Source organism: Arachis hypogaea, chromosome 6, assembly GCF_003086295.3.
Source record: "Arachis hypogaea cultivar Tifrunner chromosome 6, arahy.Tifrunner.gnm2.J5K5, whole genome shotgun sequence".
Classification (NCBI taxonomy): domain Eukaryota; kingdom Viridiplantae; phylum Streptophyta; class Magnoliopsida; order Fabales; family Fabaceae; genus Arachis; species Arachis hypogaea.
Window position 1 is genome coordinate 12,897,970 of NC_092041.1, and position 21,283 is coordinate 12,919,252.

General features: G+C 33.3%; 1 non-coding gene across 1 annotated transcript; it reads left to right on the forward strand.

The window, feature by feature from the left end:
* Positions 1–571: 571 nt before the first annotated feature.
* LOC112700282 (small nucleolar RNA R71) lies at positions 572–679 on the forward strand. The gene has a single exon (XR_003153192.1). It is a non-coding gene; the product is annotated as a small nucleolar RNA R71 (small nucleolar RNA).
* The last annotated feature ends 20,604 nt before the right edge of the window (positions 680–21,283 follow it).

The window sequence follows — 21,283 nt, forward strand, 5'->3', positions numbered from 1 at the left end:
AGGTATTCTGCTTAGAATTCTCTGTCTGTTGCTGAGAAGATGATGGGAAAGGCTTGCTATTGCTAAACCTGTTTCTTCCACCATTATTATTGTTGAAACCTTGTTGAGGTCTCTGTTGATCCTTCCATGAGAAATTTGAATGATTTCTCCATGAAGTATTATAGGTGTTTCCATAGGGTTCTCCCATGTAATTCACCTCTTCCATTGAAGGGTTCTCAGGATCATACGCTTCTTCCTCAGATGAAGCTTTTTTAGTACTGCTTGGTGCATTTTGCATTCCAGACAGACTTTGAGAAATCATATTGACTTGTTGAGTCAATATTTTGTTCTGAGCCAATATGGCATTCAGAGTGTCAATCTCAAGAACTCCTTTCTTCTGACTAGTCCCATTGTTCACAGGATTTCTTTCAGAAGTGTACATGAATTGGTTATTTGCAACCATTTCAATTAGCTCTTGAGCTTCTGTAGGCGTCTTCTTCAGATGAAGAGATCCTCCAGCAGAGCTATCCAAAGACATCTTGGACAGTTCAGAGAGACCATCATAGAAAATACCTATGATGCTCCATTCAGAAAGCATGTCAGAGGGACACTTTCTGATTAATTGTTTGTATCTTTCCCAAGCTTCATAGAGGAATTCTCCTTCCTTCTGTCTGAAGGTTTGGATTTCCACTCTAAGCTTACTCAATTTTTGAGGTGGAAAGAACTTTGCCAAGAAGGCATTGACTAGCTTTTCCCAAGAGTCCAGGCTTTCTTTAGGTTGAGAGTCCAACCATGTCCTAGCTCTGTCTCTTACAGCAAAAGGGAATAGCATAAGTCTGTAGACCTCAGGGTCAACCCCATTAGTCTTGACAGTGTCACAGATTTGCAAGAATTCAGCTAAAAACTGATGAGGATCTTCCAATGGAAGTCCATGGAACTTGCAATTCTGTTGCATTAGAGAAACTAATTGAGGCTTAAGCTCAAAGTTGTTTGCTCCAATGGCAGGGATAGAGATGCTTCTCCCATAAAAGTTGGGAGTAGGTGCAGTAAAGTCACCCAGCACCTTCCTTGCATTGTTGGCATTGTTGTTGTTTTCGGCTGCCATAGGTTCTTCTTCTTTGAAGATTTCTGTTAGGTCCTCTACAGAGAGTTGTGCTTTGGCTTCTCTTAGCTTTCTCTTCAAGGTCCTTTCAGGTTCAGGATTAGCCCCAACAAGAATGTTTTTGTCCTTGCTCCTGCTCATAAGAAAGAGAAGAGAACAAGAAAATGTGGAATCCTCTATGTCACAGTATAGAGATTCCTTGAGGTGTCAGAGGAAAAGAAAAGTAGAAGACAGAAAAAGTCGAACTTATCAAAGAAGATGGAGTTCGAATTTTGCATTAAGGAATAGTGTTAGTCCATAAATAGAAGGATATGAGAAGAAGGGAAGTAATTTTCGAAAATTAAGTAAAAGATTTTGAAAACATTTTTGAAAAACACTAATTGATTTTCGAAAATGAAAGTGGAAAAGAAATCAAGTGATTTTTGAAAAAGATTTTGAAATTAGAAATCAAAAAGATTTGATTGAAAACTATTTTGAAAAAGATGTGGTTAAGAAGATATGATTAGTTTTAAAAAGATGTGATTGAGAAGATATGATTTGAAAAACATTTTTTTAAAAAGATTTGATTTTGAAAATTAAAAACTTGGCTAACAAGAAAAGATATGATTCAAACATTAAACCTTTCTCAACAGAAAAGGCAACATATTTGAAATGTTGAATCAAATCATTAATTGATAGCAAGTATCTTTGAAAATAGAAAGAAATCAATTTTGAAAACATATGATTGAAAAGATATGATTTGAAAAAGATTTGATTTTGAAAAACTTTAAAAACTGAAAAAAAATTTGCATTGAAAACAGAATCTTCCCTCTTGTGCCATCCTGGCGTTAAACGCCCAGAATGGTTCACATTCTGGCGTTTAACGCCCAAAACTATACCCTTTTGGGCGTTAAACGCCCAACCAGGTACCCTGGCTGGCGTTTAAACGCCAGTCTGTCCTTCTTCACTGGGCGTTTTGAACGCCCAGCTTTTTCTGTGTAATTCCTCTGCTGTATGTTCTGAATCTTCAATTCTCTGTATTATTGACTTGAGAAGACATAAATTAAAAATATTTTTGGATTTTTTTTTATAAAGAGGAATAATCAAAATGCAACTAAAATCAAATAACAATGCATGCAAGACACCAAACTTAGCAGTTTGTATACTACTGACACTAATGCATATGAGACACATAAACACTCAAGTTAAGAGAATTCAAAGATTAGAGTAAGAAATCATCAAGAATTATTTGAAGATCCTTAAGACACATGAATGAATGCATGCAATTGACACCAAACTTAACATGAGACACTAGACTCAAACAAGAAATATTTTTGGATTTTATGACTTTGTAAATTTTTTTGTGCTTTTTTTTCGAAAATTAAGTGGAAAAAGAAAATAAAGGTCTCAAAATTCTTAATGAGAATTCCAGGAATCAGTGCAATGCTAGTCTAAGACTCCGGTCCAGGAATTAGACATGGCTTCACAGCCAGCCAAGCTTTCAAAGAGAGCTTCGGTCCAAAACACTAGACATGGCCAATGGCCAGCCAAGCCTTAGCAGATCACTGCTCCAAAAGCAAGATTGATAGAAATCAACAATCTCTTGTGATGATAAGTTGAAACCTCGGTCCAATGAAATTAGACATGGCTTCCCAGCCAGCCAAATTTCAACAAATCATCATGAAACTCTAGAATTCATCTTCAAGAATTTCGAAAAAAAAATACCTAATCTAAGCAACAAGATGAACCGTCAGTTGTCCATACTCGAACAATCCCCGGCAACGGCGCCAAAAACTTGGTAGCGCGAAATTGTGATCAATACTTTTCACAAATCAAATAATCCCCGGTAATGAATCCAAAAACTTGGTGTTCAATACCATGGCATAAACACAACTTCGCATAACTAACCAGCAAGTGTACTGGGTCGTCCAAGTAATAAACCTTACGCGAGTAAGGGTCGATCCCACAGAGATTGTTGGTATGAAGCAAGCTATGGTCACCTTGTAAATCTTAGTCAGGAAAACTCAAATGGGTATGGTGATATGCGAATAAAACATAAAGATAAAGATAGAGATACTTATGTAATTCATTGGTAGGAATTTCAGATAAGCGTATGAAGATGCTTGTCCCTTCCGTCTCTCTGCTTTCCTATTGTCTTCATCCAATTCTTCCTACTCCTTTCCATGGCAAGCTTAAGCAAGGGTTTCACCGTTGTCAGTGGCTACCTCCCATCCTCTCAGTGGAAATGTTCAACGCACCCTGTCACGGCACGGCTATCCATCTGTCGGTTCTCGATCAGGCCGGAATAGAATCCAGTGATTCTTTTGCGTCTGTCACTAACGCCCCGCCCTCAGGAGTTTGAAGCATGCCACAATCATTCAATCATTGAATCCTACTCAGAATACCACAGACAAGGTTAGACCTTCCGGATTCTCTTGAATGCCGCCATCAGTTCTAGCCTATACCACGAAGATTCCGGTTAAAGAATCCAAGAGATATCCACCCAATCTAAGGTAGAACGGAGGTGGTTGTCAGGCACGCGTTCATAGGTGAGAATGATGATGAGTGTCACGGATCATCACATTCATCAAGTTGAAGAACAAGTGATATCTTAGAACAAGAACAAGCGGAATTGAATAGAAGAACAATAGTAATTGCATTAATACTCGAGGTACAGCAGAGCTCCACACCTTAATCTATGGTGTGTAGAAACTCCACCGTTGAAAATACATAAGAACAAGAGTGATCATTGGCTTCGGTCCCAGAGAGGGAACCAGAAGAACCAAGATGAAAATACAATAGTATAATGTCCTACTTATAGAAAACTAGTAGCCTAGGGTGTACAGAGATGAGTAAATGACATAAAAATCCACTTCCGGGCCCACTTGGTGTGTGCTTGGGCTGAGCATTGAAGCATTTTCGTGTGGAGACTCTTCTTGGAGTTAAATGCCAGCTTTGGTGCCAGTTTGGGCGTTTAACTCCCATTTTGGTGCCAGTTCCGGCGTTTAACGCTGGGATTTCTGAGGGTGACTTTGAACGCCGGTTTGGGCCATCAAATCTTGGGCAAAGTATGGACTATCATATATTGCTGGAAAGCCCAGGATGTCTACTTTTCAACGCCGTTGAGAGCGCGCCAATTGGGCTTCTGTAGTTCCAGAAAATCTACTTCGAGTGCAGGGAGGTCAGAATCCAACAGCATCTGCAGTCCTTTTTAGTCTCTGAATCAGATTTTTGCTCAGGTCCCTCAATTTCAGCCAGAAAATACCTGAAATCACAGAAAAACACACAAACTCATAGTAAAGTCCAGAAAAGTGAATTTTAACTAAAAACTAATAAAAATATACTAAAAACTAACTAGATCATACTAAAAACATACTAAAAACAATGCCAAAAAGCGTACAAATTATCCGCTCATCACTTGCTGAACTCAATTCGGGCTTGGGTATGAATATGATTTTCTTGGCCCGTTTTGATTTCTTTGACTTTGTTTCTTTTGGGCTTCTGTTTTTGCTTTTCAGCCCACCAGCTTGGTTATTTTATTTTTCATTCCATTTGGGCTGTAATTCAAATTTTGGCCTGCAACAATTTATAAATAATTAGTAACATGTAATTATAATTAATCAACACTAATTATTTATTTTGTCCAAAAGAAATGTTTGTCATCACTTAATTTATTTAGTTAATTTCTTAACTCAACAGTAGTCATTTGCTGAGTCAATAAATTAACCAAATCATGGTGACTCTCCTCCACTTGTTATCGATATTCTGTCATTGAATTCGCAGCATTCGAAGTTGAGCCCACATGATACTCACGAGAATACTCAGAGTGTTATTGTGGGTTTTGCATATTATTCACTCCATTTGCATTCCCAAAGCGGATAGGTGGCATAAATCCACCCACCATGGGTGGTATAACCATCAGGAAGACGATAAGGGGGCCAACCAGCAGGTAATGGAGGTTGATATGGTGGAGCAGGGCCATGTGGCCGAGTATTGGGTCCAACATTTCCAGTTTGAATAGCCGTGATGACTATGCTTTCAGTTCCGATTGCACCTTCCGAACGTGAAGACACATCGGCTTGTTGCATGGATACTAATATGCTATCATTGGTGGACGAACCACCATTCACATTTGATAATTCATCAGCCATGTGAATGATCTTTCCACTTCGTAATCGCATACACCAAGAAATTTGTGGAAAACAATTATTTTGACAAACTTCGATTTAAAACTGTCCCACCGGGCGTGCCAATTTATTTTGTCGATTTTTAGCAAATCGATGGTGGTTCGATATCTAGTGGTCTGGGAGCGAAACCTACTCCTCTGTGCGAGTACCAATTTTCTAGAAGTGCATCAAAGCGTCTCTAATTAGACAAGTTTCGACAATAAAAATAAAATGAATTTGTAAAATGTTAAATAATATTTAAAAATCAAAGTTTTCAATAAATAAAGACATGGTAAATAAAAAGACTTATGCCAAAATCAAAAGGAAACAATAAAAAGTGCCTTTAATTAAATCAAAGAACTTCAAAGTAAGTCAGAGAATGCTGGAAGATAAATTAAACAGAGAAAATAAAGAATATAAATAACACTTAGCGAATAAGATTTAATGAAACTGTTTTACAAACAGAATTGAATTTAAAAGAAAGAAGAAAGTGGAAGGAACCCTACAGAAAAAGGAAACCCAATCGCAAATTCAGGGATTCGCTGGGATGTGAGAGTGCTAAAGTATTTTTCTGAGTAAAAGTTCCAACTCTTATTCCCTAACACTTCACAATATTTATAGGCTATATTACATAACGGTTAAATAAAGTACAATTAATTACAATTAAATGAGAAATTATAAATTTAAAATACAATCACTCTTGGTAACTGTTCCCGCTGCGTGATTGTAGATATTTCCAATATTTTCCTCGTGTGATAAAAGTCATGAACTTTCTCGCTTCCACCAATACTCGAACAGCTCTTCGAAAGCTCTTCCTAATTTTTCAAATCGAGACTCTTGCTCGATTTAGCTTTTTCGATCGGCAATATAATCGAAACCCTAAATTAACACCGATTACCTTCAACTTTATCTCACACTCGTATCTTTTCAAAAAGACCATATAATTTATTTCGATTCAACTTACTTGTATCGAAAATATTTTCGATCAACAAAAGGATTCATCATCAATAAAGAAGCCAAAATATTAATCTGAATTTCTCAAAATGTTGCTGCCCAAAAAGACCAACCCTTGATATATATAATTGCTACTTTACTAATAAATCTCCTAGCCTCCTTTTTCTCTTGCATTATGATTAAGAACCTTATTCCATGTCTTAATAAGTGCATAAACGAATCATTCATTAGAAAGCGAAAACACTTTGTATTATATGAGTATTTATATTCTATTAATAAATTGTGTTAACGTATTTTATTTATTATTAATAAATAAACATATATATCTCGATCTGACATGATGTTCACAAATATCATATTTATTAAAAACTTAATTATTTATATATATTTTTTATCAGTTAATTTTTTTTAAAATTATTTTATGATATAATATCAAAATTTTTATGATTTTAAAATTTAGAAATTATATAATAACTAACAAAATTAGTATAAAACCAATAAAAAATGATGGAAAAATTCAGACAAATTAAAAAAAAATTACATAAAAGATATATTAAAAAATAACTATTCATATATCTACTTTTATGAAATTAAATTTTTAGAAGAGATGGTTTCAAATAATATTTAAATACTAACATTATTATTCTTTAACGAATGATATGATTACGGACAAAAATGAGCGAGCAAGCACAATATATAATGCATAGTGTTAAAAATGTAAATGTTGTGTTATACACATGCTGCTTCTGTTTCTTGACATATACACCAATTAACTTTGGACACTACATATTGCTTTGCTGAATATGTATGGAATATATGCACTACTACTGCGCATTCATAAATGTCTATTGTCTCTAGCACTACTATAACTATGATCTATTAAAAAAATAATTATAAATTTATATATTTTTCCTACAAATTAAATTAAATATAATGATGACTAAATAAAGTACAGTAAATGTGGAGACTGGAGAGTATGAATAAGAAATATTATTTCTGATCAATGCCTTGGCCAGTTGTAAAGCTGCTAGCTAGCATCAATTTTTCTGTTTTCCATCAATTTATTTATTTAATTATGGTCCACGATACACGAACGGCCACAGACAAGGGATACGATATGATACAGAATACATCGACATACGAATTTTAAAATCTTATAAGATATAGAATTACGGATACATATAAAATATAAAATATTTTTTAAATAAATTATAATAATATTTTAATATTTATTAATATTAAAATATAAATTAATTTTTTTAATTATTTTTAACGTCTTATTTTATTTATATCAAATATTTAAAATATTTTTTTAATAAATAATAATAATATATACTATATCTAAATTTATTTTAAGAATATATCTTAAGAATAAGATTAGATATGATATTTAAGTGTATTCAAGCGTATTGGAGAAGAATTTTTTATTTTTTATTAAGATACGGTTAGACACAGTAGAGACACACGTATCAGACGAACGTCAGTAAGTGTCATATTTAAAATGTGTCCGACATAAAGATACAGTAATTCAGCGAAGTGTCCATGTTCATAGATTAACATTTTAATTAGAATAAAGTGACAATTAGATCTTTACAGATTTTTATTTTGGATTAATTAATCTTAAAAAAATATTAATTAAATTTTTCATGATAGTAAACAATAAACATATATGTTTTTTCGTCGATAAATAGTGTAAAACAAAAATGAAGTTGTCCATGTATATCTTTTCATTATCTTTTGAGTTTTTATATAATATTTATCGACTACTCTCTATTTGTTATGATCCAACTAAAACAGATGAAATTTCATTCCAAAAATTATTATTTGCATAAATAAATATGTCACACAATACATATAAACATTACCGTTAAGTTTTATGCGATAAATTAATAGAAGAACATAGCATTTCTATTATTTACTGTCGTAAACGATTAAATTCATACTTTTTTTTTAAGGATGGATTAGTTTGAGATCGAAATTTTTAAATACTTAATTGTTGTTTTACTCTTTTAATTAAAAGAAAATAAAGAGTGGTTGGAGAGGATGTGGAGGTTCGAAAGGGTTCCATTAATTCTTTCTCACCTTATTCTAATCGATCGTCAAGTATATCTATTAAGAATTTAAGGGAAGAAACTTCCCATTTTCCAAACATGGTAAGCATATTTTCTACATTTAGAATTACATTACTTACAATGTAATTGTTATAATTAATTTGTTACATTTATATATGATATGATTTAATAATCCAATTATTCTTTTTGTTTGAATATGGTTCAGATTAAGCTAAGCATTGACATGAACAGCCAAAGAATGAATTAAACAACATACAAGCCATGAACCCAGACAAAGAAGCGAAAGTTATATCAAAGATATAAACAACAATGTAGGGTGGAAGACAACTAAAAAATTCAAATTGACAAGCAAATAATTAATAAAATAAGATTACTTAACTATCATCGCTTGCATCCGATCAGATATAGTTGTAAATCCACACTAAACAAAATAAACTGACCTTTTGAACCTTCAAGGGTCGTTTTTTAAATTTCCTAGCCTTCTTTCTTTTTTTTTTTTTGTGGGGAAGGGGTGTGGATTATGAGTGTTCTTCGCAGCAGTTAAAAATTTATCTGATGCGAACACTAATTTTATTTGCTTTGGATGTGATGATTTTTAAAAAAATCTGATTCGATCCTATCCAATTTCAAGTGGTTTGGATTGGATTGGATTGAATTTGCGGTTTTATAAATTAAAAAAAATAAATATATAAAACAAATCTCAACATTAAATTTTAAATAACAAAAAATGACATAACAAGTCTTAATAATATTTTAAAAAATCAACGATAATATAACACAGTAGAAATAAAATTATAGACTAGTAATAAACAAATCATATTTTGAACAAAAAACATTTATTAAATAATAATAATAATATATGAATAATATAAAATGTATAATAAATTGAATATGTTATAAATATAATTGTAAATATAATAATAAAATAATAATATTATAGCACATTGTACAGTTTGGATGAAATTGAATCGGTTATAAAAAGTAGATCCGAAATTCGATCCAGTCCAATGGTTTGTAAAAAATAAAATCCAATCAAATCTAAATTAATATGATTTTAATCTGTTTTTTGTTTGAATTTGATTGGATAAACAATTTAATTTGGATCAGTTTGGATTTAAACCGCTCTAAGTATGGTTGTTTCAATATTGCATATTTTAAGAAGCAAAAAGTTTTGAGATGGTAGTTAAAACGGTTAATAATGACAATTTATTAGTTGTTCCTAGGCATTTTGTTGCTAAACTAAAAGTAATGCGCCAGGGTTTTAGGCAAAATAAAATATTTCGATTTCTTAGAATTTTGAGGAAATTATCGATATGTTGGCTCATTCTTAAATGCTTTTTAATTAATAAAAAATGTTCCATTCATTGTTAATTAAATAAATCTTAGTTCTTTACTACTTTAACCTAAAATAAATTGTTGGGATACTTGCTAAGTTCGGTTACAACAGCAATAATTTTCAGAAAATTTCTTAGGTATTATGAGAACAAATAATTTTACTTTGATCAATTAATTGTCTTCCACATCAATATTATAATTAAGTGTATTATTATTTTTAATTTAAATTTAAAAAATATTAGTAAAACAGAAACTAACCTCAAATTGGCAAGATAAATAAAGCAAAGTAAGAACATTCAATTATTCTACACAAGAAATTTTCTAATTTTTATGACTTGCCAAAGTAAATATCTAAATCGTTAAAATAGAAACACCCATATTCAACACATTTAGTTGAAATATAAAAATGTAGAGCGCGAAAAGATTGAAATTGATTGGATTTGGGCCAACAACTATGAAAGTGGGAATTAATTATAGGCCTCAGAAATGTGTTTTGTTATGCTTGCAATTTAAAAAGCCCAATTTGTGCCCGACTAAATCAGAACCTGGATCCTTGACCAAAACAATTCAGAAGCTGGAGTCCTCTGACCAAAACATATAAATAAATTTAGAAGCTGGAGCCTGGAAGTAACCACAGATCCACTAGTAAAACTTCTGTCCCTTATTACCCAAAAAAAAAAGAATTATGTTCCAATACAGTAATTTATTGGTCAATAACACGTTTCTTATACGAAGTTTACATTTACAACGAATTAGTTATTGATCTGTTGGACTGTAAAATAGTAAAATACTGTGGACAACCAAAATTTTGTCCCAAAAGAAGAGAAAAAAAAATTAGTTAAATCAATTCGTACAAATAACCAAGGATTTTAATATGATTCTTTCCTAAATTATACACAAGATAAATTATCTATGAGAATTTTTATAGTCCTTATGAATGTATACTAGAGATATGCCTGATTTAAAATGGTAAATTATGGTGTAAACTTTTATTGATAAATTATAACAGCTTTTTATTGAATACTAATATCATTTTTATCTATTTCATAAAAAAAACATTTTTATTGGATTTTAATATAATTTTGTTTACACTAATAATGCACAACACTTCACTTATTTTTAAAATATGTAATTCAATTAATATTTTTAGACATGTGATAACTATTGGACATTTATAAAATATTTTTACACTCATAGTTGAGTTAAATTATTGCACATCAACTACTAAAATATTGAATTAATATTTTTTATCAGTTTAATTTTTTTAACTACTAAATTATTAAAAACTTAATCATTTATGTATATTTTTTATCAGTTTAATTTTTTTTAATTATTTTACGATATAATATCAGAATTTCTATAATTTAGAAATCAATTCTTAGTAACTAAAAAAATTGGTATAAAATAAATAGAAAATTTATACAAAAATTTACACAAATTAAAAAAAGTTTTTGCATAAAAAAATATATTAAAAATAACTATTTATATATCTACTTTTATTAAATTAAATTTTAGAAGAGATGGTTTCAAAACAATATTCAAATACTAACATTATTATTCTTTAAAGAATGATATAAAGATTACGGACAAAAATGAGCGAGCAAGCACAATATATAATGCTTAGTGTTAAAAATGTAAATGTTGTGTTATACACATGCTGCTTCTGATTCTTGGCATATACACCAATTAACTTTGGACACTACATATTGCTTTAATTTGCTGAGGCTTTTTTATTTAAATAAATTATTTGGCCTACTATATTACCTGATTCCCCTAAATAGTTTTTTGGAACGTGAATCCCCTAAACCTTATAATATATAAATCGTCCTAGACACGTGTGTTTTAATCAATATATAAATCATTGTACCCTGGGACGATTTATACATGAATTGCATAGCTGAATAAGGCATAAATTGTCCCAACCCATTGTGTGTTAGAAATAATATGTAAATCGTCCTAGACTAATATCATTTATGCGTTTTAACCTAAAACACTCTACCCTGGCACGATTTACGTACTTCTCCCTAATTCTCTACTCCCTAGCACGATTTACGTGCAAATCCCAACCCCACAAACTCCTAGACGATTTATGTAGAAACCTAACCCTGATGAACGTTATTTTTATGTCGGTATAAAAATGGTGATAAGTCAAATCATGAGTATAGTCTAACCAACACGCAAATTCTGCATCAAACAATTCTACAATCTATAATCGAGAATATTAGTCTCGAGTCGTCCTCCCTAGAAATTGCCTTAGAATGCACATTATTGATTAAGAATTCTTTTGTGATTTTGAGAGTTGGTATGAGCATGTAAGCTAACAAAAAGTAAACAACAATTAATCAAGATAAAAGTCTTGGCCAATGGTGAGCATTGGAAGTTCCATCATTATAGTTTTCTTTAATTGTATTAACAATTGAGTGTTGCTTCACTTAGTTGACCCCTAATTATGGAGAAAAGTCAAGTGAAAGTAACTAACTTGAGTCACAAGTCTTAGTCTAGAGTGAATGAATCAAAGTAACAAAGTGTTCATAGATCTAGAGTGAATGAATCAAAAGAACACAAATTGAGAGTAGGAGAAGAGTAGATCTACAACTTGTATCAAAACAAAAGTGAATTAGCAATTGATCTCACCAAGAAATCCAAGGAGAATTGCAATGGAGAATGAAATCCTAGAGAGAGGTTGGAACTTCTCTCTCTACAAAATGTAACTAACTAATGAAAAACATATAGAAAATGTGTCTAATGAGTGAATGGATTTCAAGCCCTTCAATCCTTGGTCTTCTTATGCTCTTCCCGCCAGAACCCTACCCCAAAACAGGGTTAGAAACTGCCTGAAATCGCTGGTCATGTTTTCTTCTTAAAAAATCACGTGCGGCCATCGGCACGTACGCGCACAGCACGCGTACGCGTCCCTGGGGTTTTTGTGATCCGCGCGCAGGCGTGAAGTATGCGGGCGCGTCCCTGGAGGTTTTGGTTCAGCCGCTAAATACGTCGGCTCCTGGCTTCGGCTCCCTCGCGCTGGTCACAACGGCGCGCATCCGCGCGTGCGCGCTAGGTGCGCGCGCACGTCCTTGCTCAAAATTCCAAATATCCAATTTTCATGCTCCTTCCCTTTATGCATGCTTCCATCCTCTCCTCCAAGCCATCCTAGCCCTATAATTTCTGAAATCACTTAACGCACGGATCACGGCATCGAATGGTAATAGAGGAGGATTAAAATATATCTAATGCAATGCAAAAGAAGCATGTTTTCATCCATGAGGCAAAATTGGGAGAGGAACACAAAATCATGCATTTTTATATGAGTAAGTGTGAAAGATCATTGATAGAATCCTCAAAATCTATACAAGATAAACCCTAAAAACGGGGTTTATCAACCTCCCCACACTATTGGAATTGCCTTAGAATGCACATTATTGATTAGGAAGTCTTTTGTGATTTTGAGAGTTGGTATGAAAATGTAAGCTAACAAAAAGTAAACAACAATCAATCAAGATAAAAGCCTTGGCCAAGGGTGAGCATTGGAAGTTCCATCATTATAGTTTTCTTTAATTGTGATAACAATTGAGTGTTGCTTCACTTAGTTGACCCCTAATTATGGAGGAAAGTCAAGTGAAAGTAACTAACTTGAGTCACAAGTTTTAGTCTAACCCTTGGGAAGTCTAGCTTTAGTGTCCTCCAAGTCAATTAGCAATTCTCAATTCCTAATCAACAATTGATATCCACTACTCAAGTGTCTCCAATAACTCAACCCCTAAGCCAAGTAAGGAAATTCTACTCCATAGCTAGGGTTATCATTTCATCAAACATTTGGTGAGCATTCATAGAAGACATCATGAAATTGAGAGAAAAGAGTTGAATTCAAACAACAATCATCAAACAATCAAACAATTACAATTGATGAATATGAAAATACCTCAATTCATTGATCCAAATCAAAGTAACAAAGTGTTCATAGATCTAGAGTGAATGAATCAAAAGAACACAAATTGAGAGTAGGAGAATAGTAGATCTACAACTTGTATCAAAACAAAAGTGAATTAGCAATTGATCTCACCAAGAAATCAAAGGAGAATTACAATGGAGAATGAAATCCTAGAGAGAGGTTGAAACTTCTCTCTCTACAAAATGTAACTAACTAATGAAAAATATCTAGAAAATGTGTCTAATGAGTGAATGGATCCCAAGCCCTTCAATCCTTGGTCTTCTTGTGCTCTTCCCGCCAGAACTCTGCCCCAAAACAGGGTTAGTAACTACCTGAAATCGCTGGTTACGTTTTCTTCTTAAAAAATCACGTGAGGCCATCGGCGCGTATGCGCACAGCACGCGTACACGTCCCTGGGGTTTTTGTGATCCGCGCACAGACGTGAAGTATGTGGGCGTGTCCCTTGAGGTTCTGGCACAGCCGCTAAATACGTCAGCTCCTGACTTCAGCTCTCTCGTGCTGGTCACAACGGCGTGCATCCGCGCATACGCGCCAAATGCGCGCACGCGTCCTTGCTCAAAATTCCAAAGATCCAATTTTCATGCTCCTTCCCTTTATGCATGCTTCCATCCTCTCCTCCAAGCCATCCTAACCCTATAATCTCTGAAATCACTTTAACGCACGGATCACGGCATCGAATGGTAATAGAGGAGGATTAAAATATATCTAATGCAATGCAAAAGAAGCATGTTTTCATCCATGAGGCAAAATTGGGAGATGAACACAAAATTATGCATTTTTATATGAGTAAGTGTGAAAGATCATTGATAAAACCCTCAAAATCTATACAAGATAAATCCTAAAAACGGGGTTTATCAACCCCCACTAACCCAGCACGATTTACGTGCATATATACACCCCTCAGCAGCCTAGAACGATTCATGTGTTAAGACCCAAACCCTACTTACCTTCCCACGAGTAAAGTCTCATTCGTGAGAGACCCCATTAACGCCGAGGAGGGTAGTGGAGGGGAGGAGAGCTACGGGGAAAAATTGAAGGAAGGGTGTAGTCGGCGGCGATGGAGGGTTGGTTAGGTCGGGGAAGAGGTGGCGTCTGGTGGACGGCGTTGACGGTGGACGACGGCGGCGGTTGAAGGTTTTGTTGGCGGTGGTTGAATGCTGGTTTGGTGGCGTTGGAGGGCGGTGCAAGATGGCGAGGAACGAAGGTAACATGTACCGATTGAACGGCATCGCGCACATGGCAGGTTTTATCGACGAAGAGGTTAGTGGTTAATTTGTTTTACAACTGATATAGTCAATGACGTTGATGTGTTTAGTTATAAGAATGTGATTCTTTTGAAAAAAAATGCTTGTTGTGTTAGAAATTTGTAAAACGTTAAGGTTAACATGCTTAGGATAGGTATGGTTCATGTTTGGTTTAGGGCTGAGGTTGATTTCTTATATATGTTTTTTGTTGTTGTGCGATGTTGAGTTGTGACTGACTGTGCTTGTTATTCTGTTATCAGCCAACCCGATATGTACAAACTATCCATAGGTAACAAAGATGATATTGCATGACCGTATTATGCCTTACCTAGATAGCGCCGGGTTGCTGCATGTTGCTAGGCTGAATGATTATTGGTTTAAGCTGGATTAGCCACTGATTAGTGCCTTTGTTGAGCGATGGCGTCCAGAGACTCACACTTTTCATATGCCATTTGGGGAGTGCACTGTGACTTTACAGGATGTGGCATATCAATTCGGCTTCCCTGTTGATAGATTTCCAGTTAGTGGTTGTCTCAGTGACTTTGAGCAGTTGATGGAGGGTGGAAAGCCTGCGTGGCAGTGGTTTGAAGAGTTGTTCGGTGAACTTCCTCCTGAGGACTATATCGATGAGTTCACCGTGTCGTATGGCTGGTTCCAAAACAGGTTCAGAGGGGTTGTGGTTCGCTACCTAGTGGGTTTGGCGGTGGGGGTTTCGGGGGGGGTTAAGACGTCGACACTGTTCTCTGACTTCTGCAGTCCGAACCAGATGGAGCAGGTATTTGGTGTGGGTAGTGATTTTTTTGCTGAGATACGGGAGTTTTCCAGCACAGATGGTGATTATAGGCCTCAGTTTGATGGTGATTATACCGCCGTCGCCCACCGTCAATGCTGTCCACCGGACGCCACCTTTTCCCCCACCTAACCAACCCTCCACCGCCGCCGACTATACCCTTCCTTCAATTTTTTTCCGTAGCTCTCCTCCCCTCCACTACCCTCCTTGGCGCTAATGGAGTCTCTCACGAATGAGACTTTACTCGTGGGAAGGTAAGTAGGGTTTAGGTCTTAACACATGAATTGTTCTAGGCTGCTGAGGACGTCAATCGTGTTGGGTTGGTGGGGGTTAGGTTTTCACATAAATTGTCCTAGGGGCTTGTGGGGTTGGGATTTGCACGTAAATCGTGCTAGGTGGTAGAGGGTTAGGGAGAAGCACGTAAATCGTGCCAGGATAGAGTGTTTTAGGTTAAAACGCATAAATCAGATTAGCCTAGGACGATTTACATGTTATTTCTAACATACAATGGGCTAGAACGATTTATGCTTTATTCAGCTATGCAATTCATGCATAAATCGTCCCAGAATACAATGATTAATATATGGATTAAAACATACGAGTCTAGGACGATTTATATATTATAAGGTTTAGGAGATTCACGTTCAAGAAAATCATTTAGAAGAATCAGGTAATATAGTAGGTCAAATAATTTATTTAAATAAAAAAGCCATTTGCTGAATATGTATAGAATATATGCACTACTACTGCGCATTCATAAATGTCTATTGTCTCTAGTACTACTATAACTATGATCTATTAAAAAAATAATTTAAATTTATATATTATTTTCCTTCAAATTAAATTAAATATAATGATGACTAAATAAGGTACAATAAATGTGGAGACTGGAGAGTATGAATAAGAATTAAGAAGTATCATTATTTCTAATCAGTGCCTTGGCCAGTTGTAAAGCTGCTAGCTAGCAACAACTTTTCTATTTTCCATCAATTTGTTTATTTAATTATGGTTAGCATTTTAATTAGAGTAGGATGATAATCAGATCTTTAAAAATTTTAATTTTGGATTAATTAATCTTAAAAAAATATCAATTATATTTTTCATAATAGTAAATAATGAAACAAAATGAAATTGTTCATATATATTCTTTTGTTATTTTTTGAGTTTTCATATAACATTTATTGACTACTCTCTATATACTATGATGTAATTAAAACAGGTAAAATTTTATTTCAAAAGTTATTATTTACGTGATGATTTTTCATAAATAGACACGTCACAATAATTAATAGTACATATAAACACTATTGCTAAATTTTACGCGATAAATTGATAGAAATACATGTCCATCATTTATTATCATAAAGGATCAAATTAATGATTTTCTTTAAAGACCAATTAGTTTGAGATCAAAATTTTTAAATATATAGTTGTTGCTTTACTCTTTTAATTAAAAGAAAATAAAGAGTGACTGGAGAGGATGTGGAGGTTCGAAATCAACCCCCTCTTTTCACACCCTCGAAGCTAAAAATATCACTCTTTTTATTCAGTCTGTTTGACATAAAGTATCTGCAAGACAAGCTAAGAATTTCAATTCAAATGGTTAGTTTTTGATGAAAAACAAAATACAGACCAAGTTGAAACAATTAAAGTAGTTAAGCACTTGTGATGAACTTTAGTAAGAAGTTCCGCCTATAAACGAAAACAAAATGATATAGATTAAGTTAATAAAGGTGTATCATCATTCATGATAGACTGTGTATATGATATTGATGTACATCATTGTATCTTTAGTTACCTCTGCCTCGAATTGCTGGTACCCTTGAGCTGAAGGGGAGAGTATTTTGACAGCTACTTGGATGTTACGTGATCTTTATTCCATTTAATTTTCTACTCATTTTGCACTACATTCGAATATCATTTCAGCAACTTTAACTTTATTTATTTGATACTGTACTTGAGCCATTCACCATATTACTTGAATGAAAAGACTCAAAGAGTGATGTATATTGCTTTGGAGTTGTTCTACTTGAGATGATTATTACTGGCCAGCCTGCAATCACTAATTAATGTCTCCTTTGGTAGTTCTAGTGGGGAGAGTTCACTGTTAAGGTAGCAATTATATATACCAAAGTTTCTGTGATAATCATCGATTGTTTGAATGCAATTAACTCCTTTGCTTCATTAACCATGTAGTTCATTGCATAAAAGATACATTAAAAAAAAGAGAAAGAAAACCAACAAATGATTGATCATTAAAAAGGCAGAAGGATTGCATGTAAGTCCAAGTTGACATGGAGAATGACAGTAACAGTCTTATTTATTTTGGGACAGTCAACTTTATAAATCACCCAACTTATTGTTGTAATACATCACTTTCCACTTGCAATTGTGCCTTGATCTTATTTAATATTACCCTATTAACAAGCTTGATCCTAGACAATCAAGCTCTTAATTACCTGGCCTGAGGAGTGGATTTTTTTTGTACATTCACAAAGACTAGTTCAACAGATGAATCTCCATTACTTTTGTTGCCACCACCACCATATTTTGTTCGACTTAATTCCATTTCCAAAGCGTTCTTGAGTTCAATCAATACCTCACTCATGATTGGTCTTTCATTTGAGCTTTGTGACACACAAGCCATTGCTGTTTCCACAACCTTCCAGGCAGAGCTACAGTCAAAGTCTCTCCCTAACCTCGAGTCAACAATGCCATGGATATCCCCTCTCTCCACCACCGAACTAACCCAATGACTTAAGTGAGTTTTCTCATCATCATCATTATTATCTTCTGCCATTCTTATTGCTGCTTGACTTGTGATTAACTCCAAAAGAACAACTCCAAAACTATAAATATCACTTTTTTCTGTTAATCTGCTTGATTGGTAGTAACTGCAAAATTTTTTAAAAAAAATTTACAAATGTTAAATTGTACAATGCATTTCCATCAAACTTTATGATTAGTATCAATCACCTTGTATTTTCTTGGAAAATACTGACAAATTCTAGATAAGTAATAATTTTTTTCTTATTTTTGTCTTACTTTTTAACTAATACTAATCAATTTTTTTATGCTAAAAGTGTTATCTCTCTGACATTATCCAAAAATAATTGGATTACTTACTTGGGGTCCAAGTAACCAGCAGTGCCGGCAACAACAGTTGAAACATGACTGCCCCCATCGATTGGGATAATCTTTGACAAACCGAAATAAGATAATTTTGCATGTAAGTTTTCAGTCAACAAAATGTTTGAAGCTTTTACATTTCTGTGGATTATAGGTGGTTTGCAACTATTGTGTAAATATTCCAATCCTGATATTAAATATACTAAAAATGTATTAAAAGAAAATAAAAATAAAAATCAGATGTAGTTTGAGAATTAGTTTCCAACCTTGTGCTGCATCTACCGCTATACAGAGCCTGTCTTTCCAGCTCAGGAATTTGGTACCTGATGAGAGATATTGACGTAGGTTTCCATTAGCCATATACTCGTATATGAGAGTCTTATTGCTTCCTTCGTTACAATATCCAACTAGGGAGGTCAAATTTCTGTGATGAACTCTCATTAGAAGCTTAACCTGCAGGGAATAAGATGATCAAATCTAGAATCATTAGTGTTTATCTATTTTTAAATGACCATTCACATAATTAATATAGAGTAAAATATTATTTTTATCCCCAACATTTGGGGTAAGTCTAAAGTTATCCCTAACGTTTTAAAATTGACTCAATGTTGTCATGCCGTTAGAAATCCGTTAATAGAATTGACGGCAGGACAAAATTGAGACGATTTTGAAACGTTGGGGACTTAAATAGGACAAAAACGTTGGGGACAAAAATGATACATAGAAATAAATTTTAATTTTATCCTTCAATAATATCAATTTTTTACTATACATAGTATTCAATTATTTTTTAATCACATCTAAGTAAATTATACTTAATCATATTACTTTCATTTCAAATAAATTAATTTTTTTTATAATTTTACCCTTAAAGATTTTTAGTTATCATGAAATATTTGTGAAATGGCTAATATATAAACTTGCAAAAAAGAAAAAAATAATATATATATATATAATAAAATATAAATTATACCTTTTGTCTCTAATGTATCAAGATTCTTTAAAATTATAAAAAAAATAAACTTATTTAAAATAAAAGTAATGTGATTAAGTGTAATTTATTTAGATGTAATTAAAAAATAATTGAATACTATGTACAGTAAAAAATTAATATTATTGAAAGATAAAATTAAATTAAAATTTATTTTTATGTATCGTTTTTATCCCTAATGTTTGTCCCTAACGTTTTAAAATCGTCTCAATTTTGTCCCGCTGTCAATTCTGTTAACGGATTCTTAATGGCAGGACAACATTGATTCATTTTTGAAACGTTAGGCACTTAAATAGGACGATTGAAACGTTAGGGACAACTTTATGACTTACCCCCAAACGTTGCCGACAAAAACGATACTTTACTCATTAATATAAAAGATAAGTATTAATATAACTTGGCATAAATGTGATTTCATCAAAATTAAATTCATTCAGTAATTAATTTACTTACCTCTGCTTGGAATTGCTGATAACCCTGAACTGAGGATGGAGAAAGCATCTTCACTGCAACAGGAGCGTCATCAACATATCCCATATAAATTGTTCTAAACCCACCTTTACCAAGGATTTGACAGAAGTTGTTGGTGATTTTAAGGATATCAGAGTATGAATAAATTTTATTCTTGAACTTGAGTGATATATCATAGTCTTGCTTGATCTCCTTTGGAATCTTTTCTACTGCCACCGATGTCAATTAATAAATCAACATGCAAGAATATGGATTTTGCAGTTAGTGTAGTGAGATTCATATCTATTACCTTTGGTTTTTCTCCTTTTATTAAGAGTCCAGACTACAGCTGTGGCGGTCACGGCCACTAAAACGACTGAAATCCCAATAGCTGCAGCTACTAAGAATGGCTTTGTCTTCTTTTTTTTTTTTTACTTTGCATTCTCTAGAGAACGCTATCATAGAAGCATGCATTATGTTTAATTAACTCTCCACTTAATTCTTAAGAGTTGCAGAGTTATATTTAGGTGTGATTAATCTTAGTCTATTTTCACTACAAGAAAAATACCCATTCAGGTACACTTGAAAAGTGTAGTCAAAAATGTAAAAAAGTGATGCCTTAGGCAAAGGCTACGCTTTTTAGGCTTCAGAGACGCTTTTGTAGGGGATGCCTATACCAGTGTTGCCTATTCTCAAAGGCTACACTTTTCTGTATCAAAGGCTACGCTTCTGGCCTTTGAGAATAGGGTACGCTTTTTAAGTGATGCTGTTTAGGACCAAAGGCTACGCTTTTCAGCACTAGTGGTTACCAGAGTTCAAAAGAATAGGCTACACTTTTCAGGACTACTGCATCACTTTATAAACGTAACAAGTAGTATACCTATAGCTACTCTATATAAGTGTAGCCTTTTGTCCCTCATTTTTTTTAAATTTCTATATATATATAAACAGTAATTTCTAATAATATTTTGATTTAAATCTAATATTTGAAAATATATATCTAATTATATATATAATGTTATATTTTTAATTAAATTAGTTAATTATTATAAAATAAAAATAAACAAATACATATAATATATATATATATATATATATATATATATATATATATATACTGTGCATACAATAATCTTTATTGTA